A 15,170-nucleotide genomic window follows, 5' to 3' on the forward strand; every position below is an offset into this window, starting at 1 on the left:
TGCCTTTTTTAACAAACAACTAAAATCGTGTGTGAAGAAGGAAACGGTGTCACTAATTGGACGTTTGATGTGTCTGTTTGCATCTCACGGGACATTCAAGGATGCAGCTCTTATACTGTGATGTCAGTTTATCAAAAGGGACTCTTGCACGCAGACAGTTCAGATGTTATAAACCCTGGTTATGGGCGACATCTGGTGGTCAAACATGGAAAACCAGTTTACATAACCAAACAACATTTTTTTTTTTGTTGAAATCTGAGGTGTTGATTGCAGACTTTTGAAGGTCTTACATCAGAATTACACACAAACACATTCATCGCCGGAGTTGCATGAATGGATCAGAAAAACTACCTGATAGGAAACATTGGCACATACACATTGAGGGTGATTACATGCACATTAATATGTTGTGGTTGGTTTTAATCCTGCTTTTCACGTCATATTCAGGATATTTACTCCTCTCCATGTGTACAGATTACACATTATCCAGGTTTCTGGGTGTGATAACTGATCATAAATTATATGGAAAACCACACATAAATTATGTAAAAACAAACCATTGCAATATTAAATAAAACTAAAGATATCTTAAATCAGAACTCACTATATATATATATATATATATATATATACACACACATACACATATATATATGTATATATATATACACATACACATATATATATGTATATATATATATATACACATACACATATATATATGTATATATATATATATGTATATATATATATATATATATATATAACCCTAACCCTTTGACCACCAAAATCGAAATCAGTTTAACCTCGAGTCTAAGTTAAGGGTCGTACTAAATTTGAATAAATTCCTTAGAGGTGTTCTGAGATATTGCGTTCACGAGAATGGGTTGGACGTACGGACGGACTGACTGGCCATGGCTATCGCCGGCGCGGAGGCATAAAAATGTTTAAAAATAAGGTAGTAAACGTGAATGAAACGTTTGTTATTTTGTCATTGTTGCTGTTTTGTCCTGATTTTGTATAGCCTAACCCTAGAGTTGTTTATTAGAATATGTTAAATAAAAAAGGTAGGTTTAATAAGCTCCAGCCTACACCTTTTCAGTCAACATTTGTTTGCTTGTTATTTTTTTTCTCCATTTAATTTAATGCCTCATTGTTATTTATTCGTTATTATGTGCATTTCTTTGGAAAAATTGTTAATAAGGGCCTAAATAAATTATACTACTACGCTAAGCTGTTAATCATATCCTAGACCTAAACTCATATGTGATCTCTGCACTCTGACCAATCAGAATGAAGTACTCAACAAAGCCGTGTAATAATTGCTGATACCACAAAGTCTGCCAAGACATGATTTTGATTTGATTCAATTCAGGGGCCTTTGATCAATGTGTTTTTTTACTGGAGCCCTCTGTGTTAACACACTGGCTCCATTCAAATGAATGAGGAGGCTGTTTTCACGCAGTGCTATCATCAGTCTGAACGCAGCCTTGGAGAAAAATCTTTTTTATGTTCTACCTGTTATCTAGCAGCAGGTTGTATCTTCAAAAGTTGTTCTCATGATCCCATAGATGTCTATTGTCTGCTCAGAACGATAAAATAGTCGCAGAGTGAAACCAACATTTCCACAGACATGACATGACATACAATCCAGCAAAGTGGAAGAGCAGAGCGGAGTGGCATTGTATAGTCCGTGGAAATGTTGAATTTTTTTTTTTGCCCCAGGCAAACATGACATCTTGTCATCAGACCTCTGTGAGATCCCCACAAACTCCAACTAACAAAAAAACTAGAATTACCACCTCACGGTTGTATGCCTCCGCCAACAAGTCAAGTTGCGGTTTACATCCATGTCTGTCTAAAATGTCATCACTTCATCATTTTATCCAGTTAGACATTTGTGCAAAACTGTCATAATTAACATGAATTCTTGAGTTATGGCCAAAACGTGTTTTGTGAGGTCACAGTGACCTTGACATTTGACCATCAGTTCATCCTTGAGTCCAGGTGGATGCCAAATTTGAAGAAATTCCCCCCAGGCATTCCTGAGATATCACATTCACGAGAATGGTACGGACGGACGGATGGATGGATGGATGGATGGACAACCCGAAAACATAATGCCTCCAGCCGTGGCTGTCTCTGGCGCAAAGGCATAAAAAGTTTTCACCTGACAGCTGAGTCACTGACGACGGCGTCACATAAGAAATGCTGAGGTCACAGATAGCATTAGTCTCACTGTCTCTGTACTGGATGCACAGAAATAAGATTGATTAATGCTGAGGCACAGGGTCTGAAATTAACTTTTTTCACTGCCTGCCACTGCGGCAGATGAGTATTTTTTTTTTGTCTGCCACTTTTGAAATCTCTGTGCTAAATGAAGGAATAACATTTTAGATCTGATGTCATACAATGTTCAATATATTTTACATAAAAAACATTAAATACATGGTAAATTACAATGTTCGAATTACACTGTGGCTTCCGAGGGTGAGCCCTATATTTTGGGGCAGGGAGGGTACTGTACACAGTACTGTATTATGTTATTGTCATCTATAGTGGTTATTTGCATAAAAACACAATTAAAATGATTATTTATGAATATTTGCTCAATTAAAAAAATTTTGGCAAGCTGCTTAGAGCTAGTGTTAGGAAGTTAAACAGCTCATAGTTTTCTCTCTATTATTTATTTTATATTACTGTGAAAACATCTCCTACAAACAACTGGATTTATTCAAGTTTCTCACCAAAAACTTAATTTTACAAGATTACATTTGAACACATCATGATAACGTTGTAATTTACTTTCACCCAATAGTAACTCTTCCTAAGCAGACTTTGAACACCTCATAATAATAACTCAATGGCACCTCCGTTAACGTTAGTAGCTCCGTTATTTAACCAATCAGGACTTCGCTGCCCACCGGCTGCTAACAGGTAATATTACTAACTCTCCTTCTGTTGATTTCAACACAGGTTTGTTGTTCACAGTGTCGCATTATCAGGGGAAAAATAGGGTGCGTCCCTCAGGTTTAGTAGCGCCCCGCTGTTGAGCGCTTTTTTTTCACTCCACTATGGCTCCGGTCCCAAACAAACTGAAACATGATACAGCGTGCGTGTGCATCATTGTGCATGCGTAACTGTGGGAAAGCATCAATACAGAGGAATCGATAGGCACGGAGGCATGAGATGCCAAGAACTCAGACAACAAGGAACCGGTTCTCTTATTCCCATCATTAGCGTTTTCCCTGCCTGCCAAAGTGGCAGGTGTCCTGATGATTTCACCCGCCACTGCCAACAATTTACCCGCATTTGGTGGGTGCTAATTTCAGACCCTACTGAGGCACATGAGAACTCCTATGCCCTAAAATGTTGGACTGCTCCTTTAAAATTCAATTCCCTTTCTAAAATATTGTAGTCATAGTTGCACAAGCCTTACACTTACACCAGTCTCTTTGGGCTATAGCTCCAAGGCTTTTCCTTGAACGCTGATGCTACCATTATAATCCAGATTGTCTGCATTTTTCATCACGTTGACTCTAGTTACAATGGGCACAAGAACCATAACTATCAGGTTATAATTCTGTTGGTCTGCGATGATTTCTCACTGCAACATTTTATGATGTTTAATGTCCATTTAACAGCATTTAAACCCCCTGAGTAGCTAACTTTAATACTGTAAGCAAAATCATTCGATCAAAGCTGCACAGAGGAACAAACAAAATGTGTTTGTGTACCTCTGACTCAATCCAAAGACACAAACCAATCATCCTGGAAGACATGAAATAACCCCAGAGTGTGTCCTCAGCTGACCGAGCCTTTACCTGCTCCTTTAAGTGTCTCTCTCTAAATAAACCCTGTGATAAATCCACTATAAACACAACCAACCACTGATGTCCACTTTGTAACTCAGCCTACATGTGTTTTCAAAATCTCAGTGTCAACAAGCTCAGGAATTTTTTTTTTAAAAAAGAAAATGCAAAAAGAGTTGCAGCTTTCATAATTCCTTTGCAGTGGAAGAACAGCTGGCTTGAAAAAGCATTACAGGAAACTCAGCTTCAGTTTGCTGCTTTTCACCCCAGAGAGCATTTAATATCCAGACAACAGCTGGGGAAGGCCCCGAAAGCCGGTTCATCCATTCAACAGGTTTCTAAAGCTCTAATGAGGACACACACAGACAGATAAATAGATGCCCAAAGATTTTCTGGCTGGAACAAATATGAAGATAGACGGAAGGAAAAAAACAGACAAAGAACGGGCTGTAATGCACATACAGAGGAGACAAATGATTGCAGGTCGCAGAAGGACGCAGCAAAGTGAAACTCCTCATGGAGACATTTTTATCAATAACCTCATATCTATATCAGAGACAGAGGATGAGTCTATTGACTGAGCAGCCTGGAGGAAAACGGTTGGCCCGGATGTTGAGGGGAAATTGAGTGTCTCCTGATTGTTCCCAAAAACAGGTTCCATGTTGGATCCAGTTTCAAGTTGGTGAATTCCTACATTTGTTAAACCCAAGAGACTAACAAAACCCTCAAATTTACTTGGAAATGATAAACTTTATTCCCCTCTTTTTTAATAGAGTTGCTACATGGGAAAGTCAAAGTATTTTGAAGACAACCCTGTCTCCTAAAAATAACATTCCCATACAACTAAATTGCATTCTCAATTACATTTCAAGGGAAACATATACCTGAGGAGGTAATCGGGCGGTGGAAGGAGCACTTTGAGGAACTTCTGAATCCGACCAATACGCCCTCTATGGTAGAGGCAGAGCTGGAAGCTGATGGGGGACCATCATCAATTACCCTGGTGGAAGTCACTGAGGTAGTCAAACAACTCCACAGTGGCAAAGCCCCGGGGGTTGATGAGATCCGCCCAGAAATGCTGAAGGCTCTGGGTGGGGAGGGGCTGTCTTGGATGACACGTCTCTTCAACACAGCGTGGAAGTCGGTGACAGTGCCTAAGGAGTGGCAGACCGGGGTGGTGGTTCCCCTTTTCAAAAAGGGGGACCAGAGAGTGTGTGCCAATTACAGGGGTATCACACTGCTCAGCCTCCCTGGTAAAGTCTACTCCAAGGTGCTGGAAAGGAGGGTTCGGCCGATAGTCGAACCTCAGATCGAAGAGGAACAATGCGGATTCCGTCCTGGCCGTGGAACAACGGACCAGCTTTTCACTCTCGCAAGGATCCTGGAGGGGGCCTGGGAGTATGCCCATCCAGTCTACATGTGTTTTGTGGACTTGGAGAAGGCATATGACCGGGTCCCCCGGGAGATACTGTGGGGGGTGCTGCGGGAGTATAGGGTGAGGGGGGCACTTCTCAGGGCCATCCAATCCCTGTACGCCCAAAGCGAGAGCTGTGTTCGGATCCTCGGCAATAAGTCGGACTCGTTTCCGGTGGGGGTTGGCCTCCGCCAGGGCTGCGCTTTGTCACCAATCCTGTTCGTGATATTCATGGACAGGATATCGAGGCGTAGTCGGGTGGAGGAGGGTTTGCAGATCGATGTGCTGAGGATCTCATCGCTGCTTTTTGCAGATGATGCGGTCCTGTTGGCATCATCGGTCTGCGACCTCCAGCACTCACTGGATCGGTTCGCAGCCGAGTGTGACGCAGTCGGGATGAGAATCAGCACCTCTAAATCTGAGGCCATGGTTCTCAGCAGGAAACCGGTGGTTTGCCTACTCCGGGTAGGGAATGAGTCCTTACCCCAAGTGAAGGAGTTTAAGTATCTCGGGGTCTTGTTCGCGAGTGAGGGGACGATGGAACGTGAGATTGGTCGGAGAATCGGAGCAGCAGGGGCGGTATTGCATTCGCTTTACCACACCGTTGTGACGAAAAGAGAGCTGAGCCGGAAGGCAAAGCTCTCGATCTACCGTTCAATCTTCGTTCCTACTCTCACCTATGGTCATGAGGGTTGGGTCATGACCAAAAGAACGAGGTCGCGGGTGCAAGCGGCCGAAATGGGTTTCCTCAGGAGGGTGGCTGGCGTCTCCCTTAGAGATAGGGTAAGAAGCTCAGTCATCCGTGAGGGACTCGGAGTAGAGTCCTTGCTCCTTTGCGTCGAAAAGAGCCAGTTGAGGTGGTTCGGGCATCTAGCACGGATGCCTCCTGGGCGCCTCCCTTGGGAGGTGTTCCAGGCACGACCAGCTGGGAGGAGACCACGGGGAAGACCCAGGACTAGGTGGAGAGATTATATCTCTACTCTGGCCTGGGAACGCCTCGGGATCCCCCAGTCAGAGCTGGTTAATGTGGCCCGGGAAAGGGAAGTTTGGGGTCCCCTGCTGGAGCTGTTGCCCCCGCGACCCGATCCCGGATAAGCGGGTGAAGATGGATGGATGGGAAACATATTTGTGGACTTCCGCGGGCTTCAACTAAAAACTTATTTGTGATACTTCGATACATAATCTGGGAGAAAATATGGTTCCCTCGAAACGTAATTGACAATACAGTTTTATTGTCTGGGAATTTTTAGGAGACCAGGCTGTTTTAAGAGTGTAAATTCCAATTTGAAGGTTGTCTTTTGTCAACATAGATCATTTAAAGATAATAGAGGATTATGTTATGGCCACCAGTTCTCTAATTTTTTCAACTTAATTTCTGAGAAATCATGACTTATTTGCTTCAGTTTGGTGTGGCACAACCCTTTCACCAGACAAGAACTTAAATTGGATGATTCTTCAAAACCCGATCTAACGTTTTAAGAAAATGTCCCATTCAACAATGCCACCAATGATTACATTTTGTAGAAACCAGATGACACATTTAAGAGTTTAAATATATCTAATTTATCCTAATGGCAACAATAAAGCATAGTGAATGTACAGCTCTGATTCCTGCCTCATGAAATATCATGTTCAAACTAATGACCTTTGAAACAACCTTGGAAGCTGGAATCAACTCAAGGTCCACTAATGGCTTATAAACTATGGTTAAAAGGTATGGCTCGGGCTGGTCAACGAGAGCACTTGGTTAAGGTTAAAGATGTATAAAAGACGTACGAAAATTGCAAGTATGTGGCGGGACACAAACTCTCAACCTCCGCGTTCTTACTTCTGGCATCGCAGCATACTGGGCGTGCTACTTCATGCTTTGGCACTTAACATCGGCACGCAAATCGTGAGGAATTGTCCCATATGAATGCAATTCCTGGGCTGTATGCAAGTGGCTCTAAAATACTTCGATCCCCTTCAGCCTCAGCTGCCATTGCTATGGAGACGAAGCCAGTCAGAGGTGCTGTGCATTCACAATGTTTGGTTGCTGCCATTGGGAACAAAATTTTGTCACTGTTGCCGAATTTGAACTTATTTAAGCTGTTAAATATATACATACATTTGCATAAAGCAGCATATTTGTCCACTCCAATGCTGATAAGAGTATTAAATACTTGACAAATCTCCCTTTAAGGAACATTTGAAGAGTTAAAAAATGTGCAATTAATTGGCGATTAAATATTTTAATCGATTGACAGCTCTTATGTTAATGTATAAAACACATCTGAGGAAACCGAATTTGCCGCAAAAAACCTCCAACAGTTGCACCTAGGTGCTCACAGGAAGCCATTTCAGGACAATTCCATCAGATAGGAGGTCCACAGATGGCAATTTATTTTGGAAGGGGGAACAAATCATACAGCTGAGTGCTTTTTGTGGCTCTCTAATTGCCATTTCTGCACATTAGTGTCCCAAATAAACAAAAGTGACAATAATGGACTTCCACCGCAGGCGTAAATTAGCTGCAGTGGCGGGGAGCGGGGGTCGCCCCCCAGTCCACCATTTTCCCTTTTCATCGAGCTTCGGCCTTTCTCTACTTTCCTGCATCAGATTCTTTTTTTTTATACTTTAAAAAACAGAAAGTAGGTTGTGACTTTGGCTGGACTGCTAGATAACTTCACTGTTTGATTCTGTTGCTTTCTTTGCAGGGTTTTTCTTTTAAGATACATGAAAGGGCTTGATGCCAACTTCTATAAAAGCTGATCTGAAGTTGCTGATAATTCACAAGTTTCTCTATTATCCCAATTTGTATTAGGTGCTGGTGTAATGTAAGGCATGGTGGCAACAATATCCAACATTATTGTGCGATTATACAGAGCACAGAGGAAGCTAAACCAAGGTTACCGCACAGAACAAACTCTCATTTCTTCTTCTATTCAAGTACACACAAACAGAATCTGTCAAACTTATAGAAACCCTCCATGGATTTCCTCCGTGTCTTTGAAAAACACAGGAGCACAGCTGCAGGCGTGGAGCTATGGTGTGTCTCACATTCTCTCTGCTTGTACTGTATGTGCACATATTGATTTTTACCCTCGACTTTCCTGGAACAGCCGGCAGCGAGCGCGAGTCCTTAAAGGACCCACATTTTTTCGGGATGAGAAAGTGCTGAGCTATGATGCTGATGCGATTTTAACCTGCACCCTGCTGTTTTACTCTGTGACTGTAAAAGTTATGTGTCCTAAGTGCGCACGGTGCGGCGTGTTGCACGTATGCGTCTGAGCTAACAGGCCAGGCAGCCTTCAAGCTGGCCTTGCTTCAACATCACAAGCAGATACTGCTGCCTTTCTTTATACGCCAACCCAGCTTCAATCACACAGTACTGGTGCTATAGCAGGTAGCTGTGTACGTTGCATTAAATCATCCACAGTACACACAACAGAGCCTGAATTGGACCAAAAAAAAGGTGCTAGTACCCTTATTCAGCAGTTGCATGACATGATCATTGAATGTGTCTTGGATATATTTATATTAGGGCTGTCAATTGGTTAATATATTTGATCACAATTAATCGCAAGACATTTTTTATCTGTTCAAAATGTACCTTAAAGGGAGATTTGTCAAGTATTTAATACTCTTATCGACAGGGGAGTGGACAAATATGCTGCTTTATGCAAATATATTTATATATTTATTATTGGAAATCAATTAACAAAAAAAAAAGACAAATAATTGTCTAGAAACCCTCACAGGTACTGCATTTAGCATAAAAAAGTATGCTACTGTTAGTGTGTCAGTGTGCTGACTTGTCTATGACCTACCCCCAAACTGCATGTGATTGGCAGACTGAGTTTTAGCCACAACCGGAGTCAAATCAAAACCTTTTGTTCTCCAGTCATTAAGATAAACCCCTTAACCGTAACCACCGTCCTGTTCCTTTCGCAAATATCACACAACTGTTTACTCAGGTTCACTCGTGGGTTTGCATTGTTGTTTGGGTGTGTTAAATGCTTCTGCACTCTATATGCTGTGAGTGAGCACTTCCTTCTTTACACTGATACGCATCATTTCTCCGCCAAAACAGTCACCACATCCTGATAAAAGAACACGATGTACTGTGTTGCTGCAGCGAGTAAAACAAACATGACAATATGATGCAGAAATGTAAACTCACCAGCACGTCCTCATTAAGTTAATGACCCCGCCTACTCCTGACACCACTTCATAAGCAATATGGTTGATGGTATTCAGTATGTGCTGATATACAGGACACTGATGTTATGATAGTGACTGAGGACAAATTGTTAAAGCTACGAGAGTGTGTACTGTCTACTAGTATGTAAAACGCATATGGCATACACATTTTTGACAACTTTGGAAAGCTGTGACACGACTACACACTCCGTACACATGGATGGATTACTGAACGGGCCTACCGGGCACAGGCCCAGGCGGTCCAAAGTGTCAGGGCCCCCCTGGACCGATGTACTGTATACCAACTAGGAAGAGACTCAAAATGACGACAGAGAAACATAAAAAGACTATAAAGAGACTAAAACAACTACAAAGAGATGCAAAACAGCTGCAAAGAGACAAAAAGAGATTCACAACAACTGTGAAAAGGGTCAAAACAACCACAAAGATACACAAAACTACTACAAAAAGACACAAAGCAACTAAAAGAGACACAAAACGACAGCAAAGAGACACAAAGCAACTGAGACACAAAACAATAATTAAGTGATACAAAACAACTTCTAAGACACAAAATGACCACAAAGAGACACAAAGCAACAACAGAGAGACACAAGATGACTACAAAGAGACACAAAACAATCACAAAGTGATACAAAACAACTACAAAGTGACACATGGCAACTACAGAGAAACACAAAACAACTACAAACTGGTACAAAACGACTGCAAACAGACACAAAATGACCACAAAGAGACACTAAACAATTACAAAGTGATAGAAAACAACTACCAAGAGACACAAAATGACCACAAAGAGACACAAAACAACTACAAAGAGACAAAAAACAATTACAAAGTGATAACAAATAACTATAAAGAGACACAAAGCAACCACAAAGAGAGACAAAAACCACAGGGAGACGTGTAACTACCACAAAGCAACTACAGAAAGACACAAAACAACTACAAAGAGACACAAAATGACCACAAAGAGACAACGCAACTATAAAAAGACACAAAGTGACCACAAACACAGACAAAACCACAGGGAGATGTTTAACTACCACAAAGAGACACAAAGCAACTATAAAGAGACACAAAATGACCACAAAGAGAGACAAAAACCACAGGGAGATGTGTAACTACCACAAAGAGACACAAAGCAACTACAGAAAGACAAAAAACAACTACAAAGAAACACAAAATGATCACAAAGAGACATAACACAACTATAAAGAGACACAACGTGACCACAAAGACAGACAAAACCACAGGGAGATGTGTAACTACCACAAAGAGACACAAAATGACCACAAACAGACAAAACAATAACAAAGTGATAGAAAACAACTATAAAGAGACACAAAACCACACAGAGCTGCGCAACAACAACAACAAAGAGACACAAAACAACAAAAAGAGGCTGAACAGCTATAAAGTCTGTGTGTCTCGCATCCTGTGTAGGAGAGGTGTGGGGGCCTTTCCCATGTCGGTGCCCATGGGGGCCCGTTGTCTCATCTTCCGCCCATGACCTTACAATGGAATCATGACACACATTTGATGCAACAACCCAGACAGACAGTAGCTAATATAAAAAAAAAGCATTGAAGTGTCCACTCAGACGCCTGGGGTAAGGAAGGAAACAGGAAACAGGCTCGTAATGGAGTACATAATGTACTTCTCCTCATCGCTAGCATTCAGAGAACAGATGGACTGACTGTGGCTCACCAGTCTCACAAAGTTTTTTATACTCTTTTAGTAAAAAACATTAAAACTACAGTTGATCCGAGTTGAAAGACAAGGATGCTCTTAATCACCATTTTGCGTTTGCATTCAATTTGAGTACAGCAGATGCTCTTTACCACGACAAACACTGATGAAGACCTTCAGCTGACTCTCAGCTGAGCATTTTCTAGTTAGTTTTCCATGCTTTCTTCTACCTTGTAAAACTTTTTGCATGAACAAGGGCAATGGATCCTTTGAGAGCAAAACAATACAACGAGTCATCAAAATAGGGCCGAAGCTTGAGGCATGAAACAATTCAACATTCTTTGAGTCTGACAAAGTTAATGAAAAACACATTTGTATCAACATCCTCCAAGAGCATCTCTCTCTGACTGTAATGTGTTGTTTATCTCTATCAGCAGAGAGAGCATCCTGTAACCACCGTCACACTGACAAAGAGGAGGCATATATGACAGGCTGGATCAAAGGTTTCACTCTCACCATGTTCTAGCTCCCACATCTTCACACAGCTGCTCATTTCTTGTAAATGCTCTACTTTAAAATGTGAAGTTTAGTTAAAAGGTGGAACACAAAAATGATGCAATGTGTACCCAGGGTTTTTCCACACTTCGAAATGTTCTATCCCTGAACATCTTCAGAACTTCATACTGGAATTTGTGAAACTTGTACAGATGCTATGAAACTGAGAACTTCTATTATAGTTCACACCTACATTATGTGGTCACCGATGTGCTAGCAGGACCCCCTCAGCCTAATATCGAGACTACCCCTCCCCGAGACGTTGATTCTATGTTGAGTAATAAAGTTACTCAGAGATTCATGATGATCGACACAAGTCAGTCAGAGCTCTGAGGAAATGCAAGCAGCTACAACAGTAAAATGCTGCTTACACATTGATGCATCAGTATTAACAATCTAATGTCACATATGATAATTACAGCTGTCAATTGATTAAAATATTTAACCACGATTAATGGCATGATTGTCTATAGTTAGTCGCGATTAATCACACATTTTTTTAATCTGTTCAAAATGTACCTTAAAGGGAGATTTGTAAAGTATTTAATACTCTTATCAACATGGGAGAGGGCAAATATGCTGCTTTATGCAAATGTATGTATATATTTATTATTGGAAATCAATTAACACAAACAATGACAAATATTGCCCAGAAACTCTCACAGGTACTGCATTTAGCATAAAACAATATGCCCAAATCATAACATGTCAAACTGCAGCCCAACAGGCAACAACAGCTGTCAGTGTGTCAGTGTGCTGACTTGACTATGACTTGCCCCAAACTGCATGTGATTATCATAAAGTGGGCATGTCTGTAAAGGGGAGACTCGTGGGTACTACATGTGCTAAGTGTGCTAACTTTAAAACTGAGCCCACTACCACTTAAAAATCGTAAGTTGTGTTAAAGAAATTAGTGGCGGTAAAACAAATTTGTGTGAAGGCGTTATTATTGCGTTAAATTTGACAGTCCTAAAAAATTTTAATAATGTTCAGCGGAGAAAAAAAATGAACTGCCAGGGTTTTTCTTTCAATACAGGAGTGCAAATATGATTTGAGAAACGTTTATAAGTTTACCGTACAAAAAGCTAAAAAAAATAACTTTAAAAACGGATTAAAAGGAGATATATTTCTACTGTTGGGGTTAAATTATTGAACAACGCTAACATAAATGTCAGAATGTGTACCTCACTTTTGGTTTTCAAAAGAATAGTTTATAAAGCTATTTTTGAGGATTTTAAGTGTGAATGATTTTTATTTTATAATAATGTTTTATTCTGGAGGGTAGCTTAAGGGGCCGTTCACAAGCTGCATTTTCTTTTTTTTTGCGGCCTAAAATCCATTATTGTTAATGCAGACGCAGGGAAGAGGCGCTCAAAAGCCGGAGTGACGTCATCGCAGCACGCAAACCATTCCCAAGCTCCTATTTTTCAGGGCGCGATGGCTGCGCCCCGAGATAAAAATAGTTAAACTTTTGAAAACGCAGCAGCGCGCACTCATCATGTGACGAGGAACAACCAATCACAGCAGGCAGATATCTTTTTTTCTCCCATAAATATCAATCTATGTTTATAGACGGCAGATGTGAACAGCCACTAAATTGATTGAATGTGAGATAGGCATAATGCTCCTGCCTGTTCCTTTTCAGTCATATTGTATACTAGATTGTATATTGTATATACTGTTTGTAATTGTATTGTGTGTGACGACTACTGAGACTTTTTACATTGTTGTATTATTACTTCTTCTTCCATCACTGAATGAGCCTTTTGCTTTGCACCACATAGACACTAAACAAACAGCAGTGCAATATATGCAAAACAGAAGCAGCGGAAGCTTCATTCAGCTGTAATAAAAACGACGGCTCTAGTTGTTTTGAAAACTCCACAAAGGGCATCACGGGCCTCATCTGGGTCTAAATATCCGCCCTCCTAACAGTCCTCACTGGGTAATCTCATTGTACGCGAACCTCTGCTTGCATCATTGAATCAACACTGACGAGCGGCGGTAAACAATAGCCACGGCCTTGACCAGCATGCATCTTATTTGAGGTGGCATTCAGATAAGAGTCCATCTTGATCCGACCGACCCATTCTGCCTGGAGCCTCTCTGATACTTAATTTACGAAGCTGCATCACGCTGTGCAACGTGATACGGGCTCATCATCATGGCAACTGGTATCACAAAAAGGGACAGCAGATGGTGTTTTCATTAAAGAATTCAAGCTGATAGAAGAATCAACCGAATGACTTTGCGTCACAGTCTCCGGTGCACTTATCATATTACATTAAGTTCTATCGCTGCCGGGGAAAAAACACACACACAGGCCAATGTCAAAACGGATCATCGGAGCTATCCGGTCTGTTTTGGAAATGCTACAGTGTTCCTATTACACTGTGCACAGTCATGAGAATGATCCATCACTGGAAGAGCTGAGCTGAGTCCCAATAATGCATTCGGTCATACTACAGCCAATAATCCATGCAGCGCTACTGTATGACAGTCGTGATGAATGGCTGCCTGCTGGAGCTAACAGTCACCTGCAGACTCATGAAGGATGTTTGGCGTCTAAGTTATCATTACATTTTAGCTCCGACACATTTTCCCCATTTTTATGTGTGCAGATGGAAGCCTTTTTGTTTTCGCTCTGACATCTCCTCTGAGCTACACGGCCGGTCTGTTAGTCCTCATTTTTAATAAGCTGTCACGTATATTTCCCTCCTTGCAGTATGCTGTATACAATGCTGCTTTTGTTGAGATTTATAGCAACACAAGGCTTTGCAGTAAAAGCAGCAGCTGCCTTTTATTTAATGGTCACAACAATTCCGCTCTTATTTCTCTTTGATTAGCCGACATTAAAGGGTAACTTTGGTATTTTTCAAACCTGGACCCATATGTTCTCATGTTTTTGTGTCTAACTGACTAATAGCGACAACAATTCCTGAAATTGGTCTGGTGTTGAGGGAGAGCGCTGTAGACGGCAGCAGCTCACGGGCTGCAATGCGGTGCTATTGGGGCAAGCTGACATTTACAGGCATTTACATTCAAATGCACCCATGTGACAGTCAAACATGTTACACCCGTTGTGTTTAACATTCTGGACACATCTCTGGTTAAACCTGCTCTGGTCTCAAACAAAAATATCATATTATTATGTTACAGTATGACATGCTATCATATATCAGATCTATACTGTACAGCTAAATTAACCAGGACTTGAGATGAAATGGTGACAGGATAATATGGATTCAAAGTGTGTGTTTACATGCACATAAAAAGGGACATCTGCCGCATTTCCCATAAATGTAACCGTTGTGACTCCCTACTACCATTATGACTATTATGGCTAACCGCTAACTGCTAGTGGACTACTTTCTTGGTTTACTCTGGATCTGACTCATACACGAGTGTTTGAAATTAATCATGTAAAAATTCATGTTGATTTGGAAAGCTGCGGGAAGCTCACGCAGCTCGCTCCTTCAGCTTTCAATTATCAA

General features: G+C 41.2%; 1 protein-coding gene across 10 annotated transcripts in view; it reads right to left on the reverse strand.

Moving 5' to 3' along the window:
- The window catches only part of thrb (thyroid hormone receptor beta), a 134,848-nt gene that overhangs the window by 36,233 nt on the left and 83,445 nt on the right, over nucleotides 1–15,170 (reverse strand). The gene's annotated exons all lie outside the window — the stretch shown is intronic.

This window comes from Sebastes fasciatus, chromosome 17 (assembly GCF_043250625.1).
Source record: "Sebastes fasciatus isolate fSebFas1 chromosome 17, fSebFas1.pri, whole genome shotgun sequence".
Classification (NCBI taxonomy): domain Eukaryota; kingdom Metazoa; phylum Chordata; class Actinopteri; order Perciformes; family Sebastidae; genus Sebastes; species Sebastes fasciatus.